This window comes from Lemur catta, chromosome 7, assembly GCF_020740605.2.
Source record: "Lemur catta isolate mLemCat1 chromosome 7, mLemCat1.pri, whole genome shotgun sequence".
Taxonomy (NCBI): domain Eukaryota; kingdom Metazoa; phylum Chordata; class Mammalia; order Primates; family Lemuridae; genus Lemur; species Lemur catta.
The window spans coordinates 28,455,949-28,472,101 of NC_059134.1; positions in this window are offsets into that span (position 1 = coordinate 28,455,949).

Sequence of the window (16,153 nt, forward strand, 5' to 3'; positions counted from 1 at the left end):
TGGAAGAAAGAAGGTGCTGTCAGAATAGAAGATGTTGTTCTTAACTGTTTCCATAGACCTTGTATGTCAGTCCACAGTTTGTGATCCTATTTTATAGTTGGCTGACAGCTCCCGCCTTCCCCCAGTCTCCGCTCCCTTATTAAACAAAAGACTCGCATGTTCTGGGAAGTGTTAGCAACTCACCCGTGTCGCTGTCATCCAGACGCTGCTGTGATGTGGTGGAAAGAGCCCAGGGCTGGAACTTTGGAGCAGCTCCGGCTCCCATGGGGTGCGTGCAGCAGGCTCTGCACAAGTGCCACACCAGCACTGCAAGGCCAGCAGGGGACAGCTGCTGGGAGAGACCTATGCAGCTCCACCCACGGATGCTAAAATCTCTTCTCTTCCCCTTCCCCGACACCCAAACTCCTTTGCTTCTCACTTTCCTCCAGCTATTTCTCCCTTCTTCCAACCTACTTGACTCTATTTCATCACTCAGATTCATTCATTCCACAAATATTTATTAAGTATTCACTATACAAGGCACCCAATCTTTTCTACACCTCAGTCTGCCCCTTCAGCCTCCTTTCTCTCTGAAATTGCTTTGGACAAGGTCACCTGTTTGTTGTTAAATCCATGGTCACATTCCCAGTGCTTTCTCTGCAGCATGTGAGAGTGTTGACCTCTTTGTATTTCATAAAACATTCTCATGCTTTGCCTTCCTTAATAACCAACCCCCCTTCCAGATTCTGTTCCTTCCTCTGTTGCTTCCTTCTTGGTCTTTTTCTTGTTCGTTATCTTTTTTCTGCTCTTCAATGTTGGCATTCCCTAGGGTTGCATTCTCACCCCTCTTCTCCTTTAATCCTACATATAATATTAATACTTCCCAGGATTACCTCATCTCTTCTTAAGCTTTCAGCCATCACTTAAAATGCAGAAAACTCTGAGGGGCAAATTTTCTAGCCCATATATCTCTTCTGAACTGCAGACATGTTTAATTAACTATTTACAAAATACAACCACCTATTCCAGTTACTATAGCTGTGTAAAAAGTTATCTCCAGGGTTGGACGCGGTGGCTCACGCCTGTAATCCTAGCACTCTGGGAAGCCAAGGCAGGAGGATTGCTTGAGCTCAGGAGTTCGAGACCAGCCTGAGCAAGAGCGAGACCCTGTCTCCACTAAAAATAGAAAAAAATTAGCCAAACAGCCAAAAATAGAAAAAATTAGCTGCACATGGTGGCAAGTGCCTGTAGTCCCAGCTACCTGGGAGGCTGCGCAGGAGGATCACTTGAGTCCAGGAGTTTGAGGTTGCTGTGAGCTAGGCTGATGCCACAGCACTTTAGCCCAGGCAAGAGAGTGAGACTCTGTCTCAAAAAAACAAATAAATAAATAAAAATAAAAATAAAAATAAAAGTCATCTCCAAACATCGTGGCATAAAACAATCATTCAGAAACTGAGACAGGGCACAAAAAGGACAGTCATTTCTGCTATATGTTTTCTGGGGCCTCAACTGGGAATACTTAAAGGCTGGAGTGATTTGACAGCTAGAGATTGGAACCTATAAATGTCTCTAGTGGTCGATGCTGCCTATTGGCTGGGACCTCATCTGGGACTCTCAGCCAGAACACTTTCAAATGGCTTTTCTCCTCATTGCCCAGACCTTCTCATGGCATGGCAGCCTCTGGGTCACCAGTTCTTACATGGAAGCTCAGGGCTCCAAAGGTGAGTGTCCAGCTCACGATATAAAAGTTGCATTTCATTTTATGATCTATCCTCAGAAATCACTCAGTGTCACTTCCATTACTTTACAGCAGGTACAAGTGAGCCACAATCTTACCCATATTCAAAGGGAGGGGAACTAGGCTCCATCTGGGATGGGCACTGGCAAGGCTATAGAAGAGCATGCAGGACAGGAGCAATAGTTGCAGCCATCTCTGGAAAGTGCAATCCATCACACCCTCTCCTCTCCTGTCCTCACCGTTCTCCATGTACATGGAGGTATTCATAGTGCCACACACACTCTTGCAAGAGCAAGCTCCTGCATGCTGTTGCACATACTGTTCCCTCCATCCAGAGCAACGTGTCTTGCCTTCTAGCTCACCACCAACAACTATTTATCCCTCAAGCCTCATCTCAGATGCCATTTCATCCAGATCCAAGTTTTCCCTTAGCAGGGACACAAGTGGCCACCACCTCATCTTGCTTTTCCCCTCATTGGTGTCCCTTACTCACCAACAGCTGGAATATGGGGATGGACATCCCATGCATGAACTCTGAGTCACTCAACCTGAGTTGCCATTTGAGAGCAATTCACTTACCTTCATATAGCTTCAGTTTGTACCTCTATAAAAGGAGGAGAGTATTATATTCATTTTATAGGCTTGAGGCTTTATATGGCATGATGTGAAGATATTAGCCCATAGGTGCTTCAGTAACATTTAGCCATCAGCATGATCCTGAGAACAACCATATGGGTCAAAGATTAATTTTAAAAACTGGTATTATAATGCAAAAATTTCCCCTCGACTTCTAAGGAGCTACATTGCTCAAAAAATGCAAAAAAAAAGATAAACTTCTATGTTTAATCTACAGTCTTCTATTGTCTACATTTCTATGGTTTTGTGTTTTAATGATTATAATTAATGTACATTCAGTATTTAGACAGCCATTCTTAGGTACAAGCATTTGGGTAGGATGTTCTATATTTAGCATAGCCAATTATTTCTCCCCAAATGTATGCTTTTACTCCTACTGATGTGAGAGAGAATCCTTCTGCTCTGAAAAAGACACTTGCCCCAGTTGTCTCTCCTATGAAGGGCACCGTTCCTTCTGCGTGCAACATTGATCCAAACAGAGCAGCTAATTCAATGTAATTTACGACCCACATGTGACTTTTCTTTCTTCCCTTGGTTCCATTATCCTCTGTCCTTGGCCCTCACCATGGTTTTGGTTTGCTCTGGTTTGCTACTTTTGGTTAAAAGTAGCGTTCCCCATAATTGTCCCTTGGTAGGAAACAGACCCTGCTGAAATATTTGCAGTGAAAGAAACACATTCTTGTGGTGATTTGAGGGTGTTTTTTGTTTGGGGGTTTTTTGCTTCTTTTCATTGAATTTTTCTAATTTGCCAGGCAGTTGCTCTTTGCACAATTTGTGTGAAGGAATTGTTTGTTTCATGCATCTCTATGCCAAGGAAGAGAAGTAGGTTTCAGTGTTATTTAAATATCACATGTAAAATGGGCCAAAATTCCAGCTCCCTACCTGTTTGATCAGAGTATAGGAAAGAAATAGGAAAAATTGAGAAGACATTATACAAAAATAACAGTTGGCTTAGTAGATGGAAGATCTTTCTAACACAGAGCCATTCAAAGAATGGAATGAGTCACTTGCCTTAGTAAGCAGGGAGTTTTCCACATGAGCTTATTCAACTGTTGGATAACCAAATCTAAGGAAGATTTGAAAATTGACAAACAGATTAAGATATCTTATTCCTCCAAGATCTCATAATAAAATGCCAAGGCTCAAGATTCCAAGAAGATGTACACCACCACAATTGCTGAACAGCACCTCCAAGCTGAATTGTCTGAGCTGTGGAGGAAAGTAGTCCCAGCAGAGCCATCTTTGTAGATGAAAATTTTGTGTCCTTGGTTTAGTGTGATGAAGGTGAGTAATGTAAGTGTTACTGGGCCAAAAAGAGGGAAGAGAATCCCCCCAAAAATGACTTGCATTCTACGGCTTGTTGAATCTTCACCAATATGTAAGAAGAGCCTATATATTAATAACAGAATTCTTTGAGTTTAATATTTCAAATTCAAAATGGTGCCAGTATTTAGAACGGAGATGTTTTGTTGTTCTGTTAATGGGTTAACAGAGGAGGCCAAAAAGAAAGAGTACACAGAAAGTTAGAAAAACTGTGGAGCACGTATAGAGGCATCATGTCCTTGTGTATTCAAAATCCTCGAACGTCCTTGCAGGAAACAGTGTTGGGTGACTGGGGCCAGGATCCTGTCTGTGTGCCTCTTCTTACAAAGTCCTCTGCAATAAAAGCAGCTGACTCCAATCCTTAAAGCCACAACCTATTGCTGTGCCTAGATATCAGCATAAGAGTTTAAACAGTATTTAAAATGGGAATGTGTTCACAAGATTTCAAAACCAAAGAGGAACTAGTAAGATATTTAATTTAATCATTTTATCCAATCAGTTTAAATGTCATTTCCTTAAATAAACCTTTTCTAGATTTCTGGACTAGATTAGGTCTCCAGTTATATGTTCCATGACACACTGTACTTTTATTCCTGAGTACTTAATATGATTATAATTAAGCAATGGATTATGTAATAATGTGTTCAATATCTTTATCCCCAATAATCTTTATGTTCCAAAAGGGAAGTTAATGTGCCTGTTTTGCTAGTTCACCTATCCCCATATTTTCAGCAGAGTGCTTGACACTTAGTAGGGGCTGAATAATATTTATTTAATTAGTTGACTAAAAGCTAAACTCAGATAATGTCACAGTCCCAACACATAATTCATTCCCATCTCCCAGACTAGTGTTTGGGTGCAGAGAGAGAGAAGGAAGGAGAATTGAGGAAGATTATCTGTCATCTCACATTTTCCAAGAGTCTAAGAAATAGCAAAGTGTCTACATTTCATCTCATCTCAGGGTATTTACCATATTCCCCACTTTATTCATTCAATAACCGTTTTTTGAAGGCCTGCTAGATTCAGACACTGGGTTAAGTGCTAAAGATTCAAATAGTGAGAAAAATGCAAACGAGGGTGGTTCACTTCATTTTGCCTGCCTATGCCCAGTTTGTAGTAGTAGTTTGCAATTTCCAAAATGTATCTACAAGGTAAAGCTAAGTTTTCATGCTGCCCTCTATGTCTAGAAAGCTCACAGGAAAATGCTCAGGAAGCACCCAGTAAATGGATCCCCTGACATGATCCCACTAGCCAGTATAAAAACCATTAGCAGGATTTGAGCTGAATACCCTCTGTCTTAGGTTGGGTTACCCCAGACCCTGAGATAAGAATATGGGGGCCAGGAGATTGTAGGGTATAGACTAGTAAGTGAAGACAGGAAGCACTGGTAGGGGTGTAGGAAGTGAGACAGAGGCAAGAAGGACAATAAATGGTGCATGACAAGATTCTGCTGTGAGCAACTGGGGCTCAACATGCTGGGGGGCTCTAGGAAATGGTGTAGAACATGCTGAGTTACCCCACCTGAAGGGGAAGGAGATTGGAGTATTTATCTTGCAACTCCCAACTACCATTAGCAGAGGGCAGCTCCTGGGGCATTAACTCCCCGGCAGGTCTGGCCTTCAGGCAAGAGAAACCTAGGATGCCCTTGGAATGCTCAGGCTGGTGCAGGCTGGGGGAATATGAGTGAACTGCTAATGGCATTGACTACACTTTCTCCTCCAGTTAAAGTCTCAACCTCTGAAATTCTGCTCTGGTTTTCCCTCTTCACCCTCTTCTGCTTACACTCAGCTCCTCTGCTCTCCCCACCACCAAGTTCTAGAGACCTGGCTGGTACGTAGTACAACAGTAAAAGGCAAACCCCTGTCTGGCCCAGAAACTCGCTGTGAGTCAGTGACAAAGCCGAAGGCTAGAAAGAAAATGGATGCGACCCATTATCTCTATACCCACCCCTTGTACATCAGCACACAGTAAGAATGCTTTTAAATCAAGAAGGAGGAAGGGGATCAGGGGAGGTATAAAAACCTATGTATGGGATACAATGAACACTGCTCAGGTGATGGGCACACTAAAAGCCCCGACTTAAGCATTATAAAAGGTATCCATGTAACAAAAACATTTGTACCTCCTTAACATTTTGCAATTTAAAAAAAGGTAAATTAAATCACATCACTCTCTCGCTTCAAACTCTCGAAGGCTTCCCATTGCACTAAGAATAAATCCTTACCTTGGGCCCCAAGACACTGTATCGTTTGTCTCTAGCCAGTCTCTCTGTCTTTATCGCCTGTGACTTTGTCCTTGCTCACTGTGCCCCTGTCTCACTGGCCTTCTTTGTCTTGCTTGAGCATGCTAAATTTGTTCCTGACATAAACTCACGTAGACACAGGGGCTTCTCTGCCTAGAAGAGGTCTTGCCTCCCAGGTCTTTGCATGGCTGGCTTCTTCCTCTCACTCACATCATGGCTCAAGTGCCACTTCTTCAGATAAGACGTCTTCAATCATTCTCTTGTCACTATCCAACAATCCTGTTCTCTCTAGGACTTATTTTTTAATTTTTTTTCTTATTATTTGATTATACTTTGTCCCTCCCCCAAACACATCTACACATATACCACAAAAGCAGGGACCTTGCCAACCTGTTCCTTAATTCTTTAGTGCCTAGACTAACATCTGTTTGTCTATGAATATTTGTTGACTATGATGGTGGTCTAGACCACGGTCCTTGCTGGAACTCACAGGAGAGTAAAAAGCAACCCAAGAGCCTACGAATATCCCTACAGAAATTCTTCTGACTTTTCTCAGCTTTGTTATTAGTTTCCTTTGAAATCAGTTTTCTATATGTTCCTATTTTTTGACACAGGATAATTTTTTCTTTAGTAACAAGGATGTCCACGTTAGCCACTTCCATTCAACATAATACTGGAATTCCTAGCCAGAGCAATTAGACAAATAAAAGACATCCAAATTGGAAAGGAAGAAGTAAAATTATCTCTGTTAGTAGACAACATAATCTTATAAGTAGAAAACCCCAGATTCCACACGAAAAAATTTGTTAGAATAAACAAATTCAGCAAAGTTACAGGATACAAAATCAACACACAGAAATCAGTTACATTTCTATGCATTAGCAATGATCAATCTGAAAAGAAATTGTCATTTATGATAGCATAAAAAAGAAAATACCTTTGAATAAAGTTAACCACAGAGGCAAAGGATTTATACACTGACAACTATAAAGTTTGATGAAGAAGCCTCCCCATAAGGATAAGCTATAATTACATAATTAAATTAATATTTGGGGAACTAGTTTCTTCTGCACATGTAAAGAAATTTGCATGATGTAAGCAGTTGGTTGGCACAGTGTGGAACTGATGGCAAGTCTCATAGACAGACAGGGAAGTTGCTGAAGGAAACACAAGAACACGAAGAATCAGAAGATCCAGAGCCAAGAAAGTTTACAACAAAAGAATTAGCTGAAGTCTTTTGGGATTGGCTAAGCTTGAGGAGCAAGATCCTAACATTGTGCAGTTAACAGAGGTTTACACGCATTTGGTGAGAACATCGGCTCCTAAAGGCCATTTAGAAGAAAGCTGTGCAAACAACCCTAGATAGCAGGAAACTGACTTCAGTGGTCAGCTCCCCTCCTCCAGCACCAGAGTCAAATCCTGATTCTCCAGCTCCCACTCCATCCTCTCCAGCATCGTCTCCTGATTAACATCAGCTGCCTTCTTATCTCAAAAATGCCCCTTCCAGTAAGCAAGACATTGATGCAACATTTAGGTGAGTGTTAGCCTTTAATATTCTTTTTTGAAATCTCTGCTGTCTCCTATCTAAACTTTTTGTATAAGTTTGTTTTTACGTTCTTTCTGTTTGAATTAAAAGACAAATACAATAGTTTCTGTAACTTATTACAGTATAGGGGTATTATTATTGTTACAGTATTACACTGTATTATTATTACCACATATGAGCCATTGTAGTATTGTTATTGTTATTAGTATTCTCATATGTGATCCCTGTTCAGCAGGGATCCGAGTTACATACAAATCTGATCTAAAAACGTTCTCAGGAACATATTTTGTCCGTAACCCGGGGACCACCTGTATACATGCCACGGAACATTATTCAGCCTTGAAAAGGAAAGAAATTCTGACACACGCTACAACGGATGAACCCTGTGGACACTATGCTATGTGAAATAAACCAGACACAAAAAGAAAAATATTGTATGATCTCACTTATATGAGGTACCTAGAGTGATCAGATTCATTGAGACAGAATGCAGAATGGTGGTTGTCAGGGGCTAGGGGAAGGGGCTGATGGGGAGTTGTTGTTTAATGAGTGTAGATTTTCCATTTGGCAAGATGAGCAAGTTCTGAAGATTGATTACACAACAGTGTGAATACGATTAACACAACTGAACTAAACACTTAAAAATGGTTAAGATGCTCAATTTTATGTCATATGTATTTTACCACAATTAAGTCAGCCTCTAAATTCATGATGAAAAAAGAAAGATTCTGCGTAGCAAATGATTTAGAAATTCTATTAACTGAAGCTCACAAAAGATATTTATTTTAAATGTCACGGCTTCTTAGCACAGAAACACTTCTAGGGAGAGACTGAGAATCGTTTCCACTTTACACTCTATGCTCACTAACCCTTTGGTAGCTACAAAAGGCTTCTGGACATTTCTGCAAGCAAATCTTTCCATTTGCAATGATTTGAAGAAAGGCAAATGCACATAGGCTTACAAGACAGAAATCTATATAGTACTGTTAAACCAACGTTAGTGTTGAACTGACTGAAGAGTAGCAAGTGACACAAGAAAACAAGTGACAAAAATAAGGGACCAAGTGCAAAAGCTGAAAAAAATGGTAAAAACGTGACTCTTTTCCAATGTATATTTAGTTGAATACATGGTGTGGCCAGAGTCCTGCTCTGAGAGTCAGAAGACTTGAATTTTAGTTCCAACCCTGCCACAAAGCAAGCACCTCATTGTCTCCTTTGTAATGTGAGGTGAGTGGACCAAATGGCTGAGGACACTGCCCATTGCTCCTCAACACACAGGAAAACATTTTAAGCAACTATTTAAAACAGAGATTAATCATTTTGTGTGTGTGTTACTGAACCTCTAACAGAGGAGTAAACAATTCAGTATATTGAACTCTTCAAAAAATTGCAAGAGAAATTTAACAAAAATCCATCCACCCTTGAACACCATTGCTACAATTACAAATTCATTTTAAGCTGTGTAGTGGTAAACTAGAACCTGCTGTCACGAAGCACAATTATCTACACATCCCATTGCATATCCTTGTTGAAGGTAATTATGCCCACAGTCTGGCATAAGCAGGTTTACTCGAACTGCCAAGTGAATCTCAAGTGGTAGCAAGTTCTTAGGGAAATGAATTTTTACTTCGCTAATGTATTAGTCTGTTTGGGCTGCCATAACAAAATACCACAGACTGGGTGGTTTAAACCAGTGGTCCCCAACATTTTTGGCACCAGGGACCGGTTTTATGGAAGACAATTTTTCCATGGACCAGGGTTGGGGTGGGGGTGAGGGGATGGCAAGTGATGGGGAGCGTCTGTAAATGCAGATGAAGCTTCGCTCTTTGCTCACTTGCCTGCTGCCCACCTGCTGCTGTGTGGCCCGGTTGCTAACAGGCCATGGATGGACACTGGTCCAAGGCCCGAGGGTTGGGGACCACAGGCTTAGACAGGTGTGTTCTCTCACCATTCTGGAGACTGGAAGTCTAAATCAAGGTGTCAGCAGGTTTAGTTTCCACTGCAGCCTCTCTCCTTGGCTTGGAGACAGCCACCTTCTCCCTCTGTCCTCACATGCATGGACACATCCTTAGTGTTTCTCCATGTGTCCAAATTTCCTCTTGTTACAAGGACACCAGTCACGTGGGATTAGGCTCCACCCTAATGGCCTCATTTTAACTTAATATTCTCTTTAAAGACCCTATCTACGAATACAGTCACATTCTATATTTGGAGAATGAAGGAATTAGGGCTTCAGTACATGAATTTTAAGGGGACACAATTCAGCCCATAGCAGGCATGTGTAGCCCCAGAAGCCAGGGGAGAAAAATAAGCACATGCAGTATACTCTGCTCCCAACGCATGTGGAAGTGAACACACTGACAAAGGCTGTACTCGCACGTATTCTCAGCATGCAGGCTTGTCGTGGCACCGTCCAAGCCAGCCCATCAGAGCTCAGGGTCTCCCTCCCAACCTGGTCCTGTGTCCTCACTGTCACAGCCTCCCCCCAACATAATATTCCATGGGAAGGATGGAGGAAGAAAATGTGTATTTTTCTTTTTCTTTTTGATAAGAACAAATCTTTACATCACATTTTATAGTCTTCAATACAGTTTTCACATGCTTATCTCATTTAATTCTCAGAAGAACTATGGGAGGTAAGTGTTATTTTTATCCATTTTTACAGACAGAGAAACTGAGGCTTGGCAGGTTATGGAGCTTGCTGCAAATGGCAGGGCTGGCAGATGGGACACCCTGACCAGAGGTCACAAATGGGTGTTAAGAACTATCAGGCCCTCGTCTTCAGTCTCTGAGCACCTTGTTGCTGGATCAACTCAACATTGTTTACTGAATGCCTGTGTGACTTTTAATGTAAGAAAAACGTAAGTTTGAATAGCAGCCCTGCCACTTCCTTGTCTTGGTTCTTGGGTAAAGGCTCTTTCTTTCATTCCTTCAGCAATATCTACCAAGTGCCCTCTATGTGCCAAGTGCTGTTCCAGGCTCTGGGAACAAAGCTGTGGGTAAAATAGCATGAGCATCATTCTCGTGGAGTTTGCAACCTAGAGGGGAAATAAGTTGCATTACCAAAATAATTGCAGAGAGTCACGGCCGCTAAGAAGAAAATGATACAGGGAAAAGTGACAGAGAATGATTCTGGGGAGAAGGGAGAACTAATTTAAATTGGATAGTCAGGAAAGGCTCCTTTTATGGGATGAGATTTGACCTGCACCTGATTGGCAAAAGGAATCTAGATGTTTGAGATCTGGGGCCAAGGGAACAGAAAATCCAGAGGCTCTAAGGCAAGATTAATTTGAGATTTGAAACAGAAAAAAGGACCCTTAAACTGGAGCATAATGAAGGAGGGGAAGATTGGTAGGAGAGAAATAAGAGAAATCAGCTGGGCTGTATTAACAGGGGCTGTAGGCCAAGGTAGGGAGGTTGAATTTTATTCTAACTGAAACCAGAAACCACTGAATTTTTAAGCAGGAGAGTAATGTTATCTGATTTATGTTAATTGCTCATAATCTAACCTCTCTACACTTAAGTTTCTTCACCTGCAAAATTCTTGTAATAATAGTAGATACTCAATAGTTTTGTTGAGAAGACTGAATTTGTTTTACAACTCAATCTGTTAGCTATTATTAATATTATTATCATTAAGTGATAGGTATAGTAGAAGATATAAAGGAATGTAAGACATGTCCATGTACTTGACAGTTTTGTTAATCCATAGCATTAATTTAGTCTTTTTATGTTTTTGCTTCTTTTTAAAATGCAATGTAAGTTTCCCATGCAAAAATAATCTAAGTAATTTACGTAGCTACTCTGCCCTCAAGGACGTGGAGCACAATTTCCCACTCCTTAAGTGGGCATTGAGCACAGTGACTTCCTTCCAAAAAGTACAAGGTGGAAAATAGGTGAAAAGGTGGAAAAACGAGTAATTTACTTGGAGAAACCTGACAAACACTACCTGAGCCAGATGACCAAGATTGATATCAACAGTCGTTAGTAATGTTGATAGTATGTACCTTTGATATGATGTGATGAGAATGGCATTTTACATCTGTGGTTTGACACCCCAAAACACAATAGTTTAATCCTGACAAAAATATAAGACAAAGCCCCAGTGAGGGACAGTCTACAAAATACCTGAGGAGCATTCCTCAAAACTGTCAAGGTCATCAAAAACAAGGAAAATCTGAGAAACTGTCACAGCCCAGAGGCACCTAAGGGGACATGATTACTGAACATGACATAGTATACTGGATAGGATCCTAGAATCAAAAAAATGAAATTAGATAAAACTAAGAAAATCAAAATAAAGACTTTAATTAATGATAATGTATCAGTATTCATTCATTAATTGCAACAAATGCACCATACTATGGAAGATTTGAAAAACAGGGGTAACCGGGTGTGAGTACGTGGGAACTCTGTACTGTATTCTCAATTTTTCTGTAAATCTATAGGTGTTCTAAAGTAAAAAGCTCATTTTAAAAAATACAATGTATCATCTTTATGCAAATTATAGTGAATTAACTCAGGTTCAACACACCCGGAAATATCTAAAATTATGACATTTGAATATGATGTTATAATAAGAAGTACAATGATTAGAATATGCTATATACTTCTCATAGCTTACATTAGGTGTAAACTGCATAAGGACACACAGATTTCCTGCAGACTTCAGCCTGCAAAATCCACTTGCAAAATCTCGGGGTGTTCGCTGCTTCCTGACTCAGCTCTACTCCATGGGAAAAGTGGAGAATCCAAACTGTCAGTAGAGGTCATCATCTTTTCTTCTCTCCAACTTTTTCTTCTTTCTAGTTGGGTCTCTAAAAGGACTTCTCTGATTTAGTCCTGCAATCCCCATCCATGGTTGTGGCAGAAACTGTTACCTATTCACTCAACCATATCCTCGTCCTCCTGGGTTCACAGCTGGGTTACATTTTCCAGCTGCCCTTGGCCACTTAACAGTGGACCAAAGACTGGATGTGAGCAGGGGTGATTTGTGCCACTTCCTGGCCAGTCTGGCCCATAAAATCTTCTTATATAAGATCTCCCATGCTCTTTTGCCTCACACTGGCCAGATATCCATGCCCAGATATACACTCACCACCTTGGAAGCCATGCACTAAAGATGATGGAACCTCCATTAACCTGAGTCCATAACTGATTTGCAGAGCAGAGTCCTCCAAGCCTACCTGGAACTGCCTTGGACTTATTATTCCATCTGTTATAACAGTTAGCCTATCCTAGCTAATACAATAATGCATTCCATTTCTACAGTCTCATTATATCAAAAATCTCATCGCAAGTGTTTGTAAACTAATTTCTGAAAATACAGTGTCCTTTATAGAAAGCCTTTAATAGATGCTCATAAGACCCTAAAGGGTCCCTCTGGTTTGATGGCACATTTTTCAGGTTCTAGCTGCATCTGTCTTCCAGTCTTTCTTTTAAACAGCAGCATAAAATCACTGTGCTGGATTGCTGTCTAGCTCAGTCGTGGGTATCCAGAAAGTGAACACTGGACCTTTATTTAGGGATCTTCATCTTCATTTCCTCCTTGAAATCATTTTTAGATTCAGCCTATTATGTGCTGTCAGTACACTGTGCTTTCCTCAGCAGAGTGGTCATCACAGCATATTTTCAATATGTGTCTGTCTCCTCCCCTGCAGGCTACAGAGGGTACTTAATGTCTTGTTCAGCTTCACGTCCCCAGTGCCTAACCCTGGGACTGGGCCCTAGGAGGTTCTCAGGGACTTGAATTAATTTGGGGGCAAGGGTGTAGTTTTCTAAACTTACTACTTTAACACCGAGATTAGACTTTTCTGTAGGAGTAGTAATCATTAAAAACATTCAATGACTACGAGTAATATCTTAACATCCCTTAGGAATGTTCCCAGGCAGCAGCTCTCAGTCACCAGTGCAGCCACCCAAGCTTTGAAGCAGCGCTGTGATGTGTACTTCATGTACACAGTACTTCTGTATGAATCATGAGCACTAACTGGAGGCAGGGACACCGGTGGCTCACCACAACGTGGGGCCTGATGAGCACCCTTGCAATTCCTAGCTCCACTCAGGGCTAAGAACAGTGTGGGTAGTGCCCATCTTTCCTTGGTACAGGGCTAGGCTCTCAACATGTTGGAGGACCAACTAAAATCAAATATTGATCCTGTTCAAGTTTTTAAAGTTTTTTTTTTTTTTTTTTTTTTTTGGCTTTCCAGCACTGTTGTTTGATTTTGGCAAGGGGGGAGAAAATCACCATGATTCTGTTCACTATGATTGTTTGTTCATTTGTTTCACATTTGAAAAGTTCAGAAAGAAGCAGTCGGGATCTTGAGAAACAGTAGTTTGGTGAATAATGGCAAAGGCTTGGGAGTTTGATACATCCAGAGTTGAATTCCGAAACAACACTTACTGGCTTCATGGACCTGGGCAGGTAGCTTCAACTCTCTAAGCCTCAGTTTTCTTACCTGTAAAGTGGGAATAAAGACAGCACTCACATCAAAGCGTTGCTGATAAGAAAGTGAGATGATGTTCATGATTACTATAGTACCTTTTATGTAGTAAATAATCAATATGTGTTAACTATGATGATTATTATTAGCATCATTTTGCTTTTATATGATTATATTTTCCCTTAGTTTTATAGTTGAGTGAACTGTGGCCTGGAGAGTGAGTCACTTAGCTAATCAGGGGTAGAAAAATGGAAATAAATCAAATTATTCTAAGTCTTACTCTGGAGCTCTGCCCATTGCAACATAAGGTTTATTACCACATTTCAGGTTCTGAAGATTGATGTGGCACTTCCCTGATTTGGAATACTGTGCCATTTGTTTCTAAGACTCTCAATAAGATTGTAAGGAGAGACACTTGCCTTGCCTTTAAGGCACTCATAATCTAAGCACAATCTAAGATCTTTGAATATAGGTGGAAATAGAAGATACATGGATCACGTACTAAATTGGACAAATAGATGTTCTAACATGACATCCAAACAAATGTCTATAGGAAGAAGCTGGAGGTAATTTGGCACATTTCCAATAGTTCTTGGAAGATGGAAAAGGTAGACACTCAAGACATGTGTAAATAAAATTGAGGGAAGCTGGATCAGAGATGTCTTCTACCTTTATGAAACATCTTGGAGGAAAACCTGCCGGAGGACAATCACCATTAATGGAGAGAAGATTCTAAGAAGGTAGGTACTCACACACTACAAAAGTCCCCAACTGAACTCACTCTCATGTGTCCATGTCTAAGTCCATTCAGGCCACTTCCTCACGACACCTCATTGACTCTGTTGATGGCATTTCCAATCTCCTGTCACCCAAGCCAGAAATCTTGCTTCACCCTCAACTCCTCCTTCTTCCTCCCACCCAGTCATCACCAAATTCTGTTGCTCCAACCTGAAAACTGAATCCAGATGTGGAACCTGGCCCCAGCTTCCATCCCCAATGCCGCTGCCCTGTCAGAGCACAGGATTCATCTGTGGGAGGCATCACAGCAGCTCCCTAGCACTGGCTAGCCCTCCTCTGAACTTGAACCCAGCCGCAGGTGTCTGCTTCACTCCTCTAGAAGTCATCAGAGTTTGAAAGCTGATACAGAAGTCTGTCCATTCTTCAGGCTAGCCTCAGTGTGCTCATGCATTCACTTAGCACTTCTGTTTCAAATGGGAAAATAGACATAAATAAGGCAATTAACACCACAGAGTGTGAAATCTGTCAGCTACTAAATCAGTAAGAGGGCCGCATTAGTTTTGTTTTGCTTTTAAGTAATAAACATCTATATCTGCTCATAGAAGAGGATCTCATTTTGTTTTTTAAACTGCAGGAATAACTATTTTGTTATTAAGAACTCTCCAGATCCTTGTAGACTTATACATGATACAATAATGAAGGCATTTTATATGGAATGAGAATGAGTTAATGGAATAATACTTCTGCAAGAAAGATGAAACATTTAAATCTTTTACCAAGTGTTCATTGATTGCCTGCTTCATACTGAACTCTCTGCCAGGTACTATAGTTGTGACAAAAGAATTTTAAGACTTGGTTTTTTCTCTGGAAATACACATGATCTTGTTCTGCTGATAAAACAAACACACACGAATATCGCTAGAGAATGATACAAGTTGCCATTTTATAGGATTAAGGGGAACAAAAATAAATAAATGTATCCACAGAACAGAACATGAGGCTAATCCATGATCAGTTTGTTCTAGTTTCACAACACAGTGTCTTTCCAGAATATTAAAGTTTGGTTTAGTCCATTTTAAAACACTTTGTCAAATTTCAAGGTATTCTCAGGTGACCACTAATTTTTATTTCGAAATGTTGCAAATCCATTATCCCAAAAATATACAGCAGAATTTGATTAGAATTTAGATTATATTGTTTTCAAAGAATTTGTTTTGCTGGAGTCAGATACAGAAAGAAAGATACCTCTTCAGAATCGTGAGTGTTTCTTTACAGCAACTGTGGATACTGTGGTGAATTTAATTTTTTTTCAGAAGCAAATTTTATCTATTCTTTATTTTTTTCTTATTAAAGAAATTCTCATTATGGGAAAAGGCAGAAAATACAAACAAAACAAATATAAAATACTTGGAATCACTTCTTCATTCACAGGTATATGGATTTTTAAACAAGAGTAAGATAACATCACACATCATTTTGTAACCATTTCCCTTTAATATATTATGAAT